Below are 20,550 nucleotides of genomic sequence, written 5' to 3'. Positions count from 1 at the left end.
CAGCTTGTCCCGGGCTAATGAGGATTCAGTATAACTTCCACCCTACAGGGAGCTTTTAAAAATGGTGACACAGTGGGAAGGGACTGCTTTCCGAACCCCTCCTTATTGGCGCCATCAATTTTAGCATCTCTATTGGCTCAGAGTCAAACAAAAAAAATTCCCCATGGGGTATAAAACGCATTATTATAATTTCGGAGATAAAACCTAATTGGCACTGTTGAGATGATTCTCCACTGAGGTTTTATTACACGGGAAAATACTGAAATTCTTGGAGCATCTGGAATAGATTTGCAGACAGGGAGAGCCGACGCTGGCCCGGGCCCTGGAAATCGAGCATCAGGACCGAGCAGCTGCTGGCGGCCCCGCCGCTTTGGACGGCTGGCCTGCTGCTTCGACAATGTTCCTTTCTGCCGGGCAGCCAATAATAATAATTGTCAACATTTATAGTGTTTCCAGTGCCTCGGGCACGGTGCCAATCAATTCACATCCATTTGCTTGTTCCGTCTTTTTGCGACAGCCATAGGTGTGGGTCCTGGCAGTATCTGCACTTCACAAGGACGCACGTTGGGAACAGTTGAGCGAGTGATCCAGTGTCACAGACGAATAGAAGGAGCCGAGCCAGCTCGAAGCTGGATTCTTCCGACCTCAGAATCCTCGGATTTCACCATTAAGTTAGATGACCTCTGTGTGGGACAAGGACACTCTTTGACATGGGAAGATGAGGTGGAGGACAGGAACGTGTCTATCTCCTGAACATGGCATTTCTTTCTTCCTTTCTTCCTTCTTTCCTTCCTCCTTCCTCCCTCCCTCTTCCTCCCTTCCTCCCTTCCTTCCTTCCTTCCTTTCTTCCTTCCTTCCTTCCTTTCTTAAATTTTATTTTTGTTACAGATGTTTCTCCTTTTTTACCCCATTGACACCCTCCTTCCCATCCCCCTGCCCCGTCCCCGGCTTTGTTGTCCATGGCCATTGGTTATGGTAACATGCATATAAGTTCTGTGGTTTATCTCTTCCCTCCCTCCACCACCCCCTCTTCTGAGGGTTGTCAGTCTGTACCCTACTTCCGTGTTTCTGGGTCTACCCTATTCCTCAGACTGTTATGTTCATTATATTCCATATATAAGTGAGATCATGAGGTATTTGTCTTTTTCTGCTTGGCTTGTTTCACTTAGGATAATACTTTCCAGGTCCCTCCATGTTGTCTCAAAGGATAAGAGATCTTTCTTTCCTACAGCTGCATAGTATTCCATTGTGTATATGTACCACAGCCTTTTTATCCACTCATCTACGGATGGACAGTTGGGCTGTTTCCAGATCTTAGCAATTGTAAATAGTGCTGCTATGAACATGGGGGTACATATATTCTTTTTTTTTTTAAATTTTTTTCCTTTATTGATTTTTTTTTTTTAATCCTCACTTGAGGACATTTTTTCATTTTTTGTTCAGATAGAGTGGGAGGGGGAGAGAGAGAAACATCGACGTGAAGGGACACATCGAGTAGCTGCCACCAGCACGACCCAACCAGGGCCGGGGACAAACTGCAACCGAGGTACATGCCCTTAGTGGGAACCGAACCTGGGTCTCTCTGGACCGCAGGCCGACGCTCTAACCGCTGAGCCAAACCGGCCAGGGCATATATATTCTTTCTGATTGGGGTTTCAGGCTTCTCAGGGTGGACATGGCATTTCTAGCCTTTTTGACTTTTTCTTTCAGTAATTTGCCGGAATGAAAGGGGCAGTGGGTGGGCAGAGAAAGTACCCCACCCAGAGGACTGCAAACAGAGGGAGCTTGGAAACCAGGAACAGAGCTGTTGGGAGATGTCAGGGCTGTAACACTCATGACATCAAAGTGGATGTGTCGTTTCTGTCGTGTTAGAGAAGATCAACAGCAAGATTATAAAAGAAAGTATGATTAGCTGGGTTCCTGCATCCACAAAACATTCTTTTTTTTTTTTTTTTTATCCTCACCCGAGGACATTTCTCCATTTTTTTTTGTTCTGTGAAAGGAACACATTGAGTGGCTGCCACCCACACGACCAACCAGGGCTGGGGACAAACTGCAACCGAGGAAGGTGCCCTTAGCAGGAACCAAACCCGGGTCTCTCCAGACCGCAGGCCGATGCTCTAACTGCTGAGCCAAACCGGCCAGGGCCCTCCCCTCTGACAATCAGAGGGGATAATAGGAGCCTTGAAGATGGACGTGGAGAACCATAAAACATTCTTGTAACACATTTGTGGGCCTAGAGGCAGCAGTTAACCTCCTGTGACCATCCCGCCTTCATCTGGAGGCACAGGTTTGACAGACCATCACTCGTGTTTCCGGGGCGCAATACCATAGGCACCGGCAGGGTCTCCTCAGAAAGATCATCTGTACCATTGACAAGGGCAGAGAATGGAGAAGGGTCCCAATGTCCCAGCAAGCTGTTCTCAGTCAGGGAGCATCAAGGGTGCTTTCAAATGAACAGGAAACCGTCTCTGTGCCCCTGATAAGAAAAGGGCCGCTAGTGCGGGATGCCACCACGACCCACTGTCTTGTCAGTTAGGAGGGAGCTGGGCCACTGTACCCCTTTAGAAGGAGGGACTCGTTTGAGTTCGTGAGAGTAGGCCGTGGGCCCCTTCTGTGACATGGAGATTTAGACATGGGGTGGTCTCCCTGTTGAAAAAAATTTTTTGCCATTTACAGAAATGTTTTCTTTTTCAATTACAGCTTACATCCAATATTATTTTGTATTAGTTTCAGCATAGAGGTTAGACTTTATCATATACTTCATATATTTCTAGTACCCACCAGCACCATGCGTAGTTGTTACAGTGTCATTCACTATATTCCCTGTGCTGTACTGTACATCCCTGTGACTATTCTGTATCGATCCATCGGTACTTCTCAATCCCTTCACTTCTTGCACCCAGCCCCTAAACCCCTCCCCTCTGGCAATCATTAGTCTGTTCTCTGTGTCCCTGCTGAACTGTCATTTTTAAAAATTTAGACTTTTTCTTTCTATTGCGTTTTAGAGAAAGAGAAGTAGGAGCTGGGAGAGTCAGGGGAAAGTGGGCGTGCTCTGGGGGGCTCCCCGGGGCTCTGGCAGGGACGGGAGCACGGAGCTCGCAGCCCTTACCTGGGCCAGGAGCAGAGAGGGCTCCCTGCCCCAGAGGGGCGTTTACTGTGGGAACCATGAGTTCCAGAGAGAAGCACACAGGCTGGCGAGTTCTGCGTCCTCAGCGGTGTTCAAGACCAGACAAGACGTGGCAGCACAACTTCCGTAGCAGCACCGAATGCTGCGTCAATCAAAGGGATAATAGGAGCCTTGAAGATGGACGTGGAGAACCTGGCCAGGTGCCAGGAACCCACACCTGCTGGGCTGCTGCTCAAGTCTGGGCTTCTGGCCCAGTAGGGAACTCGGGCGAGAAGGGGAGGCCCGTTAATGTCACCCCCGCTGGAGGGAGAGGAGGCTGGTGGGCAGAGGAGCTTGGTGCGCAGTGGAAATCTGGGATTTTGTTCACCTCCATTGCTTCTGCGATCACTGGCTGTCACTGGTGTTGGTCCCTGAGTGGCCAAACTTCCTAATATCTTGGCAAGCCGACTTTCTCATTGGGTTCCATTAGAAGAGCAGAACCTACAGGTAACAGGTATGGCTGGCAGCTGGGTCGCTTGAACAAGTAGGGACTAAGAAGGATGCTAGGAAGGCCCAACTTAATATGGGCTCAGGCACAAGTAAAGACCTGCTATGCCAGCCACACAGTAATTCAACCAATAGTTCAACACAGGTTAATTGAGCACCTATTATGCCCCAGGTCCCAGTGTTGTTGAGTTAAGCAAAGGAATTCCGAAGATGGTGAGATCATCACTGCCATTAAAGCAATGGGGGAAGGGACCAACGTTGACCCAGCCCTTACTCTGTGCCAATCACCATAGCAGGTTCTGGGAATGCAAAGAGGAGTAAGACAGGCCCTTTCCCCTTCAGCAGCTCAGAGTCTAGCAGGAGAGCCAGACCCACCATTAGCTGGAGGAAAATGTGCCTGCCCAGGAGGCGCTGAGGGTGTGAAGGTGCAGAGGCACAGAAGAAGTACAAGGATTCTTGCTGGGTTAGTAAGGAGAATCCCGGGGTGGGGGGGTGTCTGTTTCCCAAGGCACTGACATTGGAGATGAATTTTTCATTATGAGTAAGAATTGCCTGGCTGGTGTGGCTCAGTGGTTGAGCATCGACCCATGCGCCAAGAGGTCACTGGTTCGATTCCCAGTCAGGGCACATGCCCGGGTTGTGGCCCAAATCCCCAGTGGGGGGCATGCGGCTAATCAATGTTCTCTCTCATTGATGTTTCTACCTCTGTCTCTAAAAACCAATAAAAGAAAAAAAATTAACTCAAGTGAGGCCAATGGTATGATTGTTTGCAAAAAATCATTGACCTGTACACTCACAATGTGTACATTTTTCTGTGATGTTATACTTTATAGAAAATCTTAAGTGCAGTAGCCTTGAACTTGTATTTTCTCCTACTTGCTGCAGTCAGCTGGAGTGAAGAAGTATAAAAGTCTGGCGTTCAAGCCCTTCTTTGCTCAGTTATTCGTTCATTTAACACATGTTTATTGAAAAATGGTGTCAGGGTCCCTGCCCTCACAGAATACAATTAAGTTAGAGGAGATGGAAATGGATGTCAATCAAATAATCACACAAACATATATATATGAGATGGTTGAGGGGGGCGAGACGGGGGGTGGAGAGTGCCCAGAAAGGCCTTCCTGGGGTGGGAAGTGTAAGTATTGGCAGATGAGGATATTAGAAAAGAATGGTGGTCTGGAGGCGTTTCGGTGTTATACTTAAGCATCCCACTAGAGGGCGACCACAGACAGGCATTTGTGGTGATTCCTAAACCCGTCAAAAAACGAGGCTGTAAGTTCCCATTGCTTTTGCTTATTTTTAACTGGTTGTCAGTGTTAAAGGAGCACAAAATACCCAGGAGAAACTAACAATCAAGTGTAGATTTACATGTAAATGTTGCTTTATAGTCTTGCCCAATAGTATAATGCAGATTCCTACCAAATGACTCCTGAACTTAAAAAGAAAAAGTTGGAAAGGAATCATTAAAAGACTCTTTCTTGGCTTTCACGTATCCTGAAAGAGCTGACTGCAAGTCACGGATATGCTGTTCCAACTTCTGATTTATGAGTGCCCTCCCCACGCCCAAGCCCCCCATGCCCTACAGAAAGTGTTTTACTGGGGTTTGCCACTTAGTATCTGTTTCTCACTGAGGCAGCTAATGATCAAATATAATTTTACGTGTTGCTTGCAGCCAAACAAGAAACAGAACAATCAATAATTTTCCATATCCTATTGAACGATCAGGGATGAAACCAGGATTCAAACCAAGACATTTCCAGCGTATTTACAAGTAAATTTCTTTAGCATCTACTATAGCCAAGCACTCTAGTAAGCATTTAAGACAGGGCACTCCCGTCCTTTAAACCTAATTCCCAAGTTATTAAATTCTTTAAATTTAAAAATTTTTTTAAAAGAAAGCAAAGCTCTCCCAGTGACAGGTAAAAGTCTGTATGGTGTAGTCATTACCAATCTCCATAACTCTCTCCTCTCCTCATTTCTTCCTTCCTCAGTACTTTTCAGTCTCCCTGACCTTATTTCCATGAAACCACCAGACATTTTCCATTTTCCATCACCTAACTTTGCATTTGCTGTTTCCCATGTCTGAACCGCTCCACCATCTAACAACTGTTCTTGTCATTCAAGTTCCAAATTAAATGTCGCTTCTGAGGAAAAAGCTTCCTAAACCACCCCTCCTGCCTGCCGTTCCCAGTGGAACCCTGATCCCGAGCTGGGCACTTTGCTGCCCACACTTCCAGCCTCGCTAGCAGCCGGTCGTGGCCATGTTTCTGGTTAATGGAACATACATGGAAGTGTTGAGTGGGACTTCTAGAAGCGTCCTTACAGGGAAAGAGACAAGCCCGTATCCTATTGTCCTTTCTCTTACTATCTGGGATGCAGATGTAATAAGAGCAGCTTCTGGAAGCATCTTGGACCTGAGATGGTCGTAAGGATGGGGAGAAGGTCAGATAGAAGCCTGATGTTGTGAGATGGGGCAGAGTGTGCAACGCCAGCCTCCAAGTATCTTTGCTGTGAGAGAGAAATAAGCGACTTATTTAAGCCACAGCTACTGGTAGCTGGACTATTCACGTCGCCACAGCTCAGTACTAACTAAATATACCACAGCATCCCCAGGCACACTGCCCTACCTGAAATAGCTCCTTCACTTGTTTACACAACAGCAGGGAGCTGGTCTGTCTGGTTCACTGCGGTATCCTGGCCCCTGCCGCAGTGCAGTGTTTCCATTCGGGGATTCCCGGAATTTCTTGAAAAAATGGATATCTTTCTGAGTCCCAAGAAGAATCCATTGAGAAATCGGATGCGAGCATTATAATTCTTCCTGCAAGAAATACAGTTTAACGATCTTCATGGAGATGGCACTGGTTCAAAGGAATCCATCAATACCAACAGCTGGTGATGGTGCAGCAGTCACAGAAACATTTGGAAAGTTTCCAGCAGTTACACACTTCACTTTGCTGGGACAAAAATGTTTTACTCAAAAACTTGCAAGATGAAGCAACAAAAACAGCTGGCAGAGGAGGCAAACACTGTATAGATTCTGCACACGAGAAAGGGGAAAGCAATCGCTCCAGAGGAAGCCCGAACCTGTCAGTAGGATCCACAAGGTGATGTCTTTCTGGCAAGTGTTAATATCAGAAAACTTGTAAAGCTGCTTAAATGTTCTGCAGAGAGAAATTCTTCTGTGCAACTAGAATGGGGAAAAAAAAAACACTTAGAGGTCATTTTGAATTACAAACCACTCTGAAACACACCAGAAAAAAAATGATTGGAAGATTCTTAAAGCTCCTACATCCGATAAAAATGATTTGGTGCCCACTGACGTTGGCACACTTATGGAAAGAGGAAAATCCTGAAATTGTGTGAGAGAGATCACATTGCTTAAAACTGGTGATTAAAACTGTGATTAGCATTAAGTAACCATGATGCAAATCTTCTAAGCAAAGACAGAATTCTGCTTCAAGCAAGGTGGTTTTAGAAGAATTTGAATCAAATGGCTTTTGCAGAAAAAAAAAAAAGATCTAATATCCTTCATTAAATATTTAAGCAATGTTAGTATGAAGTGAAAAGCTTTTTTGCTTTGGCAAACAAGAGTGAAATAGCTCAATTAGCAACATCATTAGTGGACAGACTTCTGTTGCTTCACCAGAAGAAACACAAGGGGAGTAAATGCTGTGGGCTATTCTTTGTGAAAGTCCAAAACTGAACTCTGAATTAGCAAAAACAACATAGACTTCAAGGGCAAAAGCAAAATCTGAGAAAGAAGACGATGTTCTAATCATTAAAAAGAGGTAATGAGTTTATAATACACAACATGTGTCTTAATGATCAACAATGAAGATGCTCCTGTCGAAATAAGAAATGTCCAAATCTATAGAGAATTTTTTATGAGTTGTTTTTTTTTTAAGGTGGGGATTAGATTACAGGACAGTTAGCAAGTTAATGTACTCTCTTGAGGATGCTTATTTCAAAGGTGCGTTAACCTAGATGCACAAAAACAATGGACAGGGCTTGCTTATAGTCGAGATAATCTTTTACTAAAGAAGTAATGTGCCTGGGGCATGACTACCCATCACGACCTGTCCCGCTAGGAATTTATGATCAAATCACCTGTGGGGTTACTTTTGGTCACTGGACTTGTCAGATTTATTGTAGAGCCCCTTTTTCTTTTCTTTTCTTTTTTTTTATCCTCACCCGAGGATATTTTTCCATTTTTTGTACTGATAGAGTGGGAGGGAGAGAGAGGAAGGGAGAGAGAGAGAGAAACATCAACGTGAAGGGACACATCGAGTGGCTGCCACCCGCACGACCAACCAGGGTCGGGGACAAACTGCAACCGAAGTACGTGCCCTTAGCGGGAACCGAACCTGGGTCTCTCTGGACCGCAGGCCGATGCTCTAACCGCTGAGCCAAACTGGCCAGGGCTAGAGCCCCTTTTTCATCCACACTTCTAGACACACTCTCAACAATTCAACTAATGTCAACACAAAATGAAAGACCATGCAATGTCTAGAGTATTTGTTATAAAACAAAGATCAAGACAATCAGGTAAGTCAATTCATGTCTTCTGTGTTTTTACATTTCACTTTAAGAATTATTAAAAAAAATTAAAATTGATGTTATTTAAAAATTTTTAAAATCACTTTAGTATTTGTTTTGTGTTACTATTTCCTTCTTTTAGTATTTTCTATTATCAAATGTCATTATCCGGTAGAGATCATTTGCATGGAATTGAAATGTAGTATAATCTTGTACCAATAGACATGTTCATAATAATAATAATAAACCATACATTTATTATTACCTTTTTCTTTTACACAGTAAATTTCAGAAACTTTTAGTATAACCCTATCATAGGAAGATGGTTCACTGTTTATTACTGTCAGTCATTATTTAAAAACAAATAAAGAAGATATTATGGAAACATGCAGAATAACTTATGCTTTTGAGAATTCCTAGAAATCTCAATTCTTTGTTCCAGAATCCTGAAGATTAGTGTCTATCAGGAATTTGCAGACAGTGGTCGTACAGTGCCTAGCACAGAGCAGACACTCAGCATGTATTTAGAATGAATGGATGTTACTTTGTTTAGTAGCTCCGGAAGTTCAGGAGATAGATGTGAACATGCCCATTTTACACATTAGAAATCCTGAGCCTCCTTGGCCTATGAGGCACACCCGTAACCTTCCTAGAAGTACTAGTAGGCCTTCCTAAAATTCTTCTGACAAAGTTTCTCACCTGCGCATCCTGGATTTGATCTTAGCCCTGAAGTCATTTCTCATATGGAAATCTCTCTCTCTTTTTTTTAACTTATCTTTATTGTTGAATGTATTACAGATGTTCCTCATTTTTCCCCATTGACCTTCCTCCTCCCCACTCCCACCTCCCTCCTGCCTTTGCTCACACTGTTGTCTGTGTCCATTGGTTATGCATATATACATATAAGTTCTTTGGTTTATTTCTTTCCATTTCCCCAACCCCCCTTCCCTTTGAGGTTTGTCGGTCTAACAACCAATTTGTGTTTTTTAATCCCTTCACCTTTTTCACCCATTCCCCCAACCCCCCTCCCATCTGGCAACCAACAAAATGTTCTCTGTATCTATGAGAATGTTTTTGTTATGCTTGTTCATTTTGTTTGTAGATTAAATTGTCGATAGATATGTATTCATTGCCATTTTGTTTGTTCATACTTTTTATCTTTTTCTTCAAGAAGATCCTTCAACATTTCATATAATAATGGTTTGGTGGTGATGAACTCCTTTAGCTTTTCCTTGTCTGGGAAACTCCTTGTCTGTCCATTGATTCTAAATGACAGCTTTGCAGAATAGAGTAATCTTGGTTGTAGGTTCTTGCTTTTCATCACTCTGAATATTTCTTGCCACTTCCTTCTGGCCTGCAAAGTTTCTTTTGAGAAATCAGCTGACAGTCTTATGGGAACTCCCTTGTAGGTAACTAACTGCTTTTCTCTTGCTGCTTTTAAGATTCTCTCTTTGTCTTGAACCTTTTGCATTTTGATGATGATGTGTCTTGGTGTGGGCCTCTTGGGGTTCATCTTGTTTGGGACTCTCTGTGCTTCCTGGACTTGTATGTCTGTTTCCTTCACCAAATTAGGGAAGTTTTCTGTCATTATTGTTTCAAATAGATTTTCAATTTCTTGTTCTCTCTCTTCTCCTTCTGGCACCCCCAAGATGTGAATGTTGGCACACATGAAGTTGTCCCAGAGGCTCTTTGCACTATCCTCATTTTTTTTTGGATTCTTTTTTCTTTTTGCTATTCTGATTGGGTGTTTTTTGCTTCCTTATATTCCAAATCGATGGTTTGCTTCTTGGCTTTACCTACTCTACTACTGAATCTGTGTAAATTATTATTTATTTCAGTTAGTGCCTCCTTCATTTCTGACTGTGCATCCTTCATTTCTGACTGGTCCTTTTTTATGCTCTTGAGGCCCTCACTAAGTTCATTGAGGTTCTCACTAAGATCATTCAGCATCCTTACAAGTAGTATTTTGAACTCAGCATCTGTTAGGTTGCTTATCTCCATTTTGCTTAGTTCTTTTCCTGGGGTTTTGTTCTGTTCTTTCATTTGGGACCTGTTTCTTTGTCACCTCATTTTGGCTGCCTCCCTGTGTTTGTTTCAGTGTATTACTTAATGAGAGGTATGGGGCTAGCTGAGACCAGATGCTGCTTGTTTGAAAGAATTTAGGAAAACCTGAAGCAGGATCCAAGACAGGCCAATCCTATGGTAAAGCAACTGGCAACAGCTTGGGTGGGCCTGAAAGTTGGGTGGGGCGGGGCCTCAGGGAATCACCAGGGCGGGGCTTCCAGTGTGAGCCAGGTTGCTGGAGTCCCAGATATGGCGGCTGTCTGCCGCCCCAGGGAAGGGCTCACCAAAGGAACAAAGGCCTCTGACAGCATGTTTGTCTAGGAGAAAGCCCCCTCTCCAACCCTCGCCCCAATGCCAAACAACTCAGTTCTTCCCTGTATGTCTCTGGCGCCCCTCGAGCTGCCTCCTCCACGCTGGAGCCTGAAGGGTGTGAGTCCGAGAAAGTTCATGCGTGGGCTCTTTAAGAGGAGCCTCGGGCTCCAGCCACCTCTCTCAGCCTCAGGTCCCGCTGGTTTTACAGCCAGAAGTGATGGGGATTCTCTTCCTGGCACTGGAACCCTGAGCAGGGCACCTGGTGTAGGATGGGGACCCCTCAGTCCTCAGGGAGGACCTTCCCAGCCGAGGTGTCCTCCTGATTTTTATCCACCACACATGGGTGTGGGACCAGCTCGTCCCCTCCGCCCTCCTACCAGTCTCGATGTGGCTGCTGCTTTAATTCCGTAGTTGTAGGACTTCCATTCAGCTCGATGTCAGGTAGTTTCAAATGATGGTTTTTCTGTGGTTTAGTTGTAACTTCGATGTGGTTGTGGGAGGACCTGATCCCGCATTTACCTACCCACCATCTTGACCGGAAGTCCTCATATGAAAATCTTTTAATGGGAGAGACTGAATGAGCAACAGTTTTATTTTAGAACCCAGTTAATCCTAGTTCCTTTCAATTCTGCTAAAAACTTGAACAGTTTCTTTGCTAGATCATTTCTCTGGTTTCATATTTTATCATTAGCAACTGGAAGAAGCCAGTTGGCACCTCCTCTCCTCTGCTTGGACATATTCCCAGCCAACTTGAGTTATGAAGTAGCCTTTCTATTTTCCACATTACTCATTAGAACAGTGTTGCCACACTTTCTGCCACTGCATAAAAAGGGTCCTGTTTTCCAGACTCCAGGAACACTTTTCTAAAGGTCCTTCACACCCCCACCAACCATCTCCTCATGGCCTTTTCTGCTCCTCCCTGCCACCCCTTTCCAAAGCCAATGTCACATGGTTCGGTATCTGTCAGGGAAGCATCCACTTCTGAGTACCAAATTCTGTTTAAGTTATCTATTGGGGCATATTTATGACTACCTTTGGACAAAGCACAGCAAGGGACAGCCCCCGGGGCCCCAGAATGCCTGGGGCCTACCTGCAATGAGTTGAATATCTGGGAGGCGAGAGCAACTGGGGCTGGGTGGGCTTCCCAATTCTCTCTCCATAGTTCTCTGTCTCCATGGGGTTTCTTGGCTGGCTTAGGTGTCCTTATTTGATGACAGCCTCTGGGTAGTTTGTCTTCTTACATGGCAGCTCAGGGCTCCAGTCAATGTCCCAAGACTCTAAAATGGAGGTCTCTTAAGGAAATAGCCATTTCCACAGTATTTTACTAATCAAATAGCCAGAACCTACCCAAGATCAAGGGGAGGAGACAGTGGTCCCATTTCTCAATGACAGTAGAGTCAAACATCTCTAGTTATCTTTCATCTGCCTCACTTCTATACCTATGGTTATAATAATGTAGTAAAACTTCATGATAACAGAAATTCAGGTATAACCCAACTCCTGCCCAGTCCACATTCATAAAGGGGAGTGGCCTCATGTTTTTCTCATCTACGGAGTGTTGTCTGGTGATCATCTGAAAGTCTTGGTTCTCTATACGATGCACACTGTGTTTAATATAGTGTTCTGAATATTCCACACCAATCTCTCCAGATAATGTCTTTACCTTCTTCACCTGCTCAGTACCCCAGGAGGCTTCTGAATGAGCCCCACCACTAGGTGATAACAAGCAGGAGTTTAGTACTGGTGGTGAGGAATGGGTGGTAGTGAATCAAGTCACTGTGTTGATTCCTCCAGCTCCGTCCCAGTTGAGTCACTGTGGTTTGGCTCCCTGGGCAGGTTCTCCATTCAGCAGACCTAGGGCAGTAATGACTTTTGGCTCTCGCTAGCTCTGGGGTACTGCACCATTCTTTACAGATTCTTCATTAAATTCTCTTACCAGAATCATGTATCAATGTATTGTTCCATTCTCCTATCAGGATTTTGGTCCTTTGTCCTTCTATTTGTAAGAGGTCATTACATATTAAAAGGATATTTATGAGCAGAAACCTCGGAGTTTCTTGGACTGAATGTTCTCAACTTTGTCTTGTTTTCCATTTCATAAGGGCCCATTCTGCTTCTTGTCCCTTCTAAGGATTATAAGCCCCATGCTAGGACAGGCTTGGGATCTTCTGGTTCGGGGGGGGGGGGGTGCCCTGTGGCTGGGCCAGAGTTCCAGCCAATGGAATCATTCACGTATGCCTAGAGTTCAGGCATGGGAATGCTGTATATTGGTATTAAATCACTTGGCACTTTCTTGGGCACTATTATTAGCACTGATTTTTGTTTTTCAAAAAATATTTTTATTGACTTTTAGAGAGAGAGAGAAAAGGAGATGGAGAGAGAGATAGAAACATCGATGAGAGAAAAACATGGATTGGTTGTCTCTGCATGTCCCCTACTGGGGATCAAGCCCAAAACCTGGGCACGTGCACTGACTGAGAATTGAACCAGTGACCTCTTGGTGCATGGGTGATACTCAGCCCACTGGTTTGAGATACCATTTTGTCATATACTAAATTTTCATATTTTTTGTTCTATTTCTTGCTTTTTAACTCTCTTCTATTAGTCTATTTGTTTAGCCATGGACCCTTGCCACACTGTGTTAGTATAAAGGCTTTACAGTATGTTTTAATCTCTGATAGGGCTAGTACCCCTCTCAATTTTAAAAATTGTTCTCCTGACTATTTTTACATGTGTTTCCCATATAAACTTTAGTATTAAGATCTGGCTCCACAGAACATCTTGTTGTTCTTTTTATTAGGATCATGATAATTAAATTGAATTAGGGACAACTGACATCTCTGTGATGCTGAGTCATTCTATACAAGAATAGGAGATGTTTAATTACAAAGGCTTTATAGAACATAATATTTGGGAAGGCTAGTCCCCACTGAAAGTTTTTAACTTGTTTTCCCTTACTGTCCTTGCCTATTTATTTTTCCATATAAGCTTAGTATTAACTTGTTTGGCTACATGAAAAACTTTGTTGGTATTTGGGGGGGGACAACTGTGATAATACATTGAATTAGGGCAAACTGACATGTCTCCCAAGTCTGGTCACTTCAAAATAAATAGTTTTGGTCTGAGCACACACACACACACATACACACACCAGAATCTAAAAATTCATGCAGATGCACCTGAGCGGTGTGACTCAGTGGTTAAGAGTCAACCCATGAACCAAGAGGTCGCTAGTTCTATTCCTGCTCAGGGCACATGCCCAGGCTGTGGGCCGGATCCCCAGATGGGGGCATGCAGGAGGCAGCCAATCGATGTTCTCTCTCATCGATGTTTCTATCTCTCTCAAAATCAATAAAGAAAAAAAATTTTTTTTAAATAAAATAAAATAAAAATATATGCTTATATGAAAAGAACCAGTTTCATTCAATTCATCAAGTATTTACATATTACCTACTACTTGCAAGTTGCTTTCATAAAATATAGAAGATGAGCCCCAGCTGAGTGGCTCCATTGGTTGGAGCGTTGTCCTGTGCACCTAAAAGGTTGTGGGTTTGATCTCCTATTGGGGCGCATGCAGAGGCAACCAATAGATCTCTCTCTCTCTCTCTTTCTCTCTCTCTCTCTTCCTCTCTAAGAAAAAAATAATAATAATGGGAGCACATCCTCAGGTGAGGATTACAAAAACAAAACAAAACAAAAAATATAGGAGAAAAGCAATCCCCTCTCCCTGCCCTCAGGAAGATGACTACCTGAAGAGGGCCACAAGCTCTTACATAAAGGACTACAATGTGCCTTATCTGACATTTAAAACAATATATCTGTTGGGTTAGTATCTCTCTGAGCTACAGAAATCTGCACCCCAAATATCCACATGAAGTGCTTGCATATATCTATGGTGATCCATGGTAAAAATGTAATTTGTTTACTATTGTGTGGGCTGCGTGCTGATTTATTGTCCTCTAGGTATCCTGACTACCCCCAATTGCTCTCTTTCAAAGCAGAAGAAAGGATTAAGATGAGACCATTCTTGCATTCATTCTACAAATATTTATTGACTGCCTGCTGTATGTGAGGAACTGAGATCACAGTAGATACAAGAAAGACCACATCTGCCCGTGTGATGATTGCATTCTAGGGCAGAGACAGAAAACAAACATTTAAGACATTTAAGATATAACATAATTTCAAGTGATAAGAGCTATGAGGAAGAGTCAAGGAGATAAGGAGTGAGATACCATCTCTCCCCTGGGGAGAAAACATTTGGGCAGAGACTTGAATGATATGAAAGGGTAAACCAAGCAAAGGTCCTTGAAGAAAAGCCTTCCGTGCACAGGGGAGCGTCTGCAGAGCTAAGGACAGCATGGAGGCCAAACAGCTCGAGGAGAAAGCAAAGAAGAGACTGGGAGAAAAGGCTCGAGGTAGGCAAGATCAAGGAGAAAGTCTAGGCAAAAAGGAGTTTGGATTCTGTTCTGTGAGAAGGGATGCTTTTGACAGGGGCATAGCACGCATGATCTATTTAAATCTGGCTGCCATGGGGAGAATGAATTGTAGTGAAGGTCAACAGTGAGAGACTGGATAGGAGTCATTGTGTTGTTCTTGTGAGAGATGAAGGGGGCTTCGATCAGGGGACTGTTGTGGAGTGGAAAAGAAGTGGGAGAGAGGAGGAATGTGGGAATCTTTTAGAAGATGAGCTAACAGGACTTGCTGGGGGACTGAATCTGAGAGTAAAGGGAAGACGGGAGCCAAGGATGGCACTGTGGGTTTTGGTTTGAGCAACTGAGTGAATACCAGTCCTGTATATTGAGAAGGGGTGACAACTGGAGAAGGAACAGATTTGAGGCAAAATCTAAAGACCTATTTTGGACACATTATTTCAAGATACTTGATTACTTCCCATTCATTTTTAAGATCCCAGAATAAATTATATGTTCCTTTTCTATTCTCTCTAGTCTCCAATTATAGTTGTTCCCAGGAATGTTTAAGCCATTTGTAAAAGAAGATATGGCAAATGGTCATTTGGTCATTTCTCAATGTCACAAATGTTATTCTTCTGTGAAATTGATCCAATCAATACTGCTGTTAATGATAAGAAGCTGTACAGGTCCAGTTGATTTCAATTGTAACCATGTAGGAAAGAATGAATGGAGGTTAAACTCATTTGTTTGCAATGTACGTGGTCAGAGGCAGTGATGAATTGATAGTTTTCAATTGGCTCAGGCTAATGGTACATTGGTTACCGGGCAGATGCTTTAAGGACTAACCAAGCACTGGTGTAATCTCTGTATTGGAGTCTCTTAGTCAGGGAATATTTTCTCAGCCTCTGTCATACATAGACCTGAGACTATCACTGTGTGGGATACTAGGCCACTGCTATTGTTGTTCGTGGACACCCCTTTGCTCCCAGAGGGTTTCCCATGATTTGCTAGATGCAATTGCTCATTTGGGTGTTGTTTGTGGCACTCTAATGAATCGGTAAGACCAAACACATACCTTAATGAGACCATACACGGGTTAAGGCATATGAAGTATTTCTAGTTGTCCAGGTGTGAAAAGGATGAGGAAGTACCAATAAATATAATCTTTACCTTAAGAGTAGCTCTTAAACAAAACAAAAAGCAACATGTGGGCCAAAAAAAAAAAGTCGTGAAGAGATATTATTTACAAAAACCTTGGGTTCTGCAATCAATTCTTTCCTGGCTGAGCATCCCTGATATTCTGAGAATGATGAGGAAAAGCAGTAATTCCAAGCCCCAGAATGATTTATTAGTAGGGAGAGCAGAGCAGAATATCTACAGCTATTGAGCCATAAGTTATTTTGCATTTTGTGGGAAAAGAACAGTGGGATTGGTGGTGACAGAAGGAGACTAGACTTTGGATGGGGAACACACGGTGCAATATACAGATGATGTATTATAGATGGTACACGTGAAACCTATATAATTTCATTAACCAATGTAACCCCAATAAATTTTTTTTGAAAAGAATACTGGGATTGGGCCATGTATGAATGATTTACATCTTAAGCATCAAATGTGCACATTTTAAAATAAAAGTAGGCCCTAGCCAGTTTGGGTTAGTGATTAGAGTGTCGGCCTATGGACCAAAGAGTCCCAGGTTTGATTCCAGCCAAGGGCACATACCTTGGTTGCGGATAGTCCCCAGCCCCATTTGGGGTCATGTGGGTGACAACCAGTCAATGTGTCTCTCTCATGTTGATGTTTTTCCCTCTCTCTCCCTTCTACTCTGTTTGAAGATAAATGTAAAACAAATAAAATAAAATAAAATAAAAGTAGAAACCATTTTTTCTTATAAGAATAGTAAGATAGCCCTGGCCGGTTTGGTTCAGCGGTTACAGCGTTGGCCCGCGGACCAGAGAGGCCCGGGTTCGGTTCCCGCTAAGGGCACGTACCTCAGTTGCAGTTTGTCCCCGGCCCCGGTTGGGGTCATGTGGGTGGCAACCACTCGATGTGTCTCTCACACGTCGATATTCCTCTCTCTCTCTCTTTATCCCTCTCTCCCTCCCGCTCTATCTGAACATAAGTGCAAAAAAAAAGTCCTCTGGTGAGGATTTAAAAAAAAAAAGAGCCCTGGCCGGTTTGGCTCATTGGTTGGAGTGTCAGCCTGCGGTCCAGAGAGACCTGGGTTCGGTTCCCACTAAGGGCATGTACCTCGGTTGCAGTTTGTCCCCAGCCCTGGTTGGGTCGTGCGCACTCGATGTGTCCCTTTCACATCAATGTTTCTCTCTCTCTCTCTCCCCCTCCCACTCTATCTGAACAAAAAATGGAAAAATGTCCTCGAGTAAAGATAAAATAAATAAATAAATGAAAAGAATAGTAAGATAGATTTAATATAGAAAATTTTAAATGCAGAAAATTACATAAAAAAGAAAATTTATGTTAACTCTAACCACTACTCAGAGATTACCACTGTTAATATTTTATTTATATACTACAAATATATATATATGTGTGTGTGTATATATATATATAATTCATCTTTTAAGAATAGTCATTTCACCCTGGCCAGTTTGGCTCAGCGGTTGAGTGTCGGCCTGTGGGCCAGAGAGTCCCGGGTTTGGTTCCTGCTAGGGGCATGTACAAAAAAAAAAGAATAGTCATTTCTATGAGTATATTCTTCAAAAGAACATGATTGAAAACTGAAATGTCAATTTCTAAAAGACTTCAGGTTACAGTGAAAAGTTTCATAGCATAAATGTGTTATTTGCATTTTATAGCAATCTGTGCATTAACTTTTATCACTACTAATAATAGCTATTATTAATATCACTAAACACAATATTATCAACAAGTTATAATAATTTGTATTGAAATATTGGTAACAGAAGAAAGAATAGCTTGCTGGGAGACATAAGTCCCAGCCCCTAGTTCTGATTAGACACAGGACATGGACTGTATTAAGCCTCAGTTTCCTCAAATACACAATACAAACTGGGCTAGACCAAGTCCAAGGCCTTTTCAGTTTTAAAATCCTATCCAAGTCTTGTTTTGGAATATGGGCACTTACTGAGATGCATTTCCTCAGATGCAAATTTTTACTTTCTAATATTTTATCTAAAATACACTTGTTTTCAAGCAAAGAAAAATGGATCACATATTTGAAGAATATTCACATGCTTTGAAGATAGGGCCTATTTACAGAGACCAATTTGTTTCTCCGCATTATTTCAGCATGGAACTCTATTCCATTCCTGAATCTTCCTAAGTATCTGAGGCTTCGAAAGGTGGGGGTGGAGGAAGCTTATTACCATGGAGATAGATGGGAGCAAATGGTCACATCATCAAAAGCAAACTAGAAATGGACAAAGCTTTTGTAATGCTGATCCCTTTTTTTTAAGTAAGAAGAAGAAGAAGGGAAAAAGGCACAAATAAAAGGACAGATCTCACTCATTAAATCCAACACTAATTTAGTAATCAGTGAAATAAAGGTACCCTTGAGAGCCCGCTGCCAGAAAATACAGTACAACAAAGAAGCACAAAAGGTTGCTGGCTGCCAGGTGTAATTTCAGGTACTCCAAGTGCATTTGGACTCCAGGGCTCTTGGCTTTTCTTTTCTGATTGCCATCTTCACAGTAGAGTCGAACTATCCATTTAGTCACCCCAGTGTGTAATCCAAATATTTAGGAGGAGAAATATTACAGGAAAATAACCTTTAATTTTATGATTCTCCAAAGGAAGCTGTTTAAAATTAAGAGTGTGGGAAGCCGAGAATGAGTGTTGACTTCATTTTCTGTTCGTTACCTATCACTTTGGATAATCTGGAAATAATTTTGACAGTGGGATAAGCGTCAAAGTTGGGATAAGAGTCAAATTTTACATAAAGTAGCTTATATCTGAATAAAATCACCATCAATTAGATGGCTTGGATTTTATCGCTTCTCGGCCTTTTGGCTAAGATCAAGTGTAGATTGCTCGTGTTTATATAGCTTTTCCATTAACCCCATTCATTATTTCATTTTACTCTGGCAGGGGCTGCCAAAAGCCTAAAGGCAGAAAAGATTTATACTCGGTTTTTCATAAATACTCAAAAGAAAGAAATCATTTAAGAACAAATATATAAAAGTTAAACTTGGCAAGATCCTGCCTTGAGCTTTCAGTCTATAAATTAGAAATAGTAATTTCCTGCTTTGGGTATGTTTTAGAGATTGAGATGATGTTTTCAGTCTCTTGTGCTATTCAGAGGAAAATGCATTTTACACTCTATTTTAAAATGTGAATTAGGAGAAAATTTCTATTCTTCCTTATGTCTCGCCTCCTCTTCCTCCCCCCCCAATTCAGTTTTTTCCTCTTTGCTTACAGCAGTGAGAGAGAAGACTATTCACAATTATAAAGACATTAATTTTCTTAATTGATCTATAGATTCAATGTAGAACCAAATAAAACACCAAGGTAATTTTTTTTCACTTGAGAAAATAATACTAAAGTTCATCAGGAAATCAAAATGGTGAATTAGAAAAATTCTAAAAAGAAAAAAAAAAGAGTAATGGGGACGTAACTAATAGAACCATGTATTAAAATGTATTATAAAGTTACAATAATCAAAATATTTTATTCTAGAGAGGAAATAGCTGAACAGAAAAGAATAGAATAGAATGATCAGAAATAAACCCAAATACATATGTGAATTTAATGTGTGAAAATGGTAGATAGGTCAAATATATGGGAGGTAAGGAGGAGGGAAGATATATTAAATGGCAATGGGTAAACTGGCTAGGAATAAAAAATAAAATGGGTCATTTACCATATGTTTTTTATCCAAAAAATCCAGAATATTCAAACATTTTAAAGGTAAAAAAGAAAATAAAATTATAATACTAGTTGTTCAAAACTTTAGTGAATTTACTATTTGGTGAATAGTCTTGGTATACAAAAACTAAGACACATAATCCTGAAGTCTTAAAGGAATAAAAACAATCTCTTCCTGGTATTGTTTCTCCCAATTTTACCCTCTTCACTAGCATTATGGTTTGATGTATAAAATGTTTTCCTTGCCCGGCTGGCATAACTCAGTGGATTGAGCGTCATCCCATGCACCAAGAGGTCATTGGTTCGATTCCGGTCAGGACACATGCCAGGGTTTCAGGCTCCATCCCCAGTAGGGGGTGTGCAGGAGGCAGCCGATGAATGTTTCTATCTCTCACTCCTTTCCTCTTGCTCTCCCTCTTTTTTTAATCCTCACCCTAGGACATTTTTCCATTTTTTTGTTCAGATAGAGTAGGAGGGAGAGAGAGAGAAACATCGACGTGAAAGGGACACATCGAGTGGCTGCCACCTGCACAACCCAACCAGGGCCGGGGACAAACCACAACCGAGGTACATGCCCTTAGCGGGAACCGAACCCGGGTCTCTCGGGACCGCAGGCCGATGCTCTTACCACGGAGCCAAACCGGCCAGGGCTCCTTTCCTCTCTCTTTAACAAATCAATAAAAACATATTTTTAAAATAATTGTTTGCCTTATCCCCAGATCAGCCAGGCACCTTCCTCTCTGCCCATCTCTATCAGTCTTA

At 42.4% G+C, this 20,550-nt stretch overlaps 1 pseudogene; it reads left to right on the top strand.

Annotated features, from left to right (window-relative positions):
* The first annotated feature begins 18,913 nt into the window (after positions 1–18,913).
* On the top strand, positions 18,914–19,085 carry LOC118625964 (annotated as a pseudogene).
* Positions 19,086–20,550: the final 1,465 nt, after the last annotated feature.

This window comes from Molossus molossus, unplaced genomic scaffold, assembly GCF_014108415.1.
Source record: "Molossus molossus isolate mMolMol1 unplaced genomic scaffold, mMolMol1.p scaffold_m16_p_11, whole genome shotgun sequence".
Lineage (NCBI taxonomy): Eukaryota > Metazoa > Chordata > Mammalia > Chiroptera > Molossidae > Molossus > Molossus molossus.
This window is presented reverse-complemented; position numbering and strand designations above follow the sequence as displayed.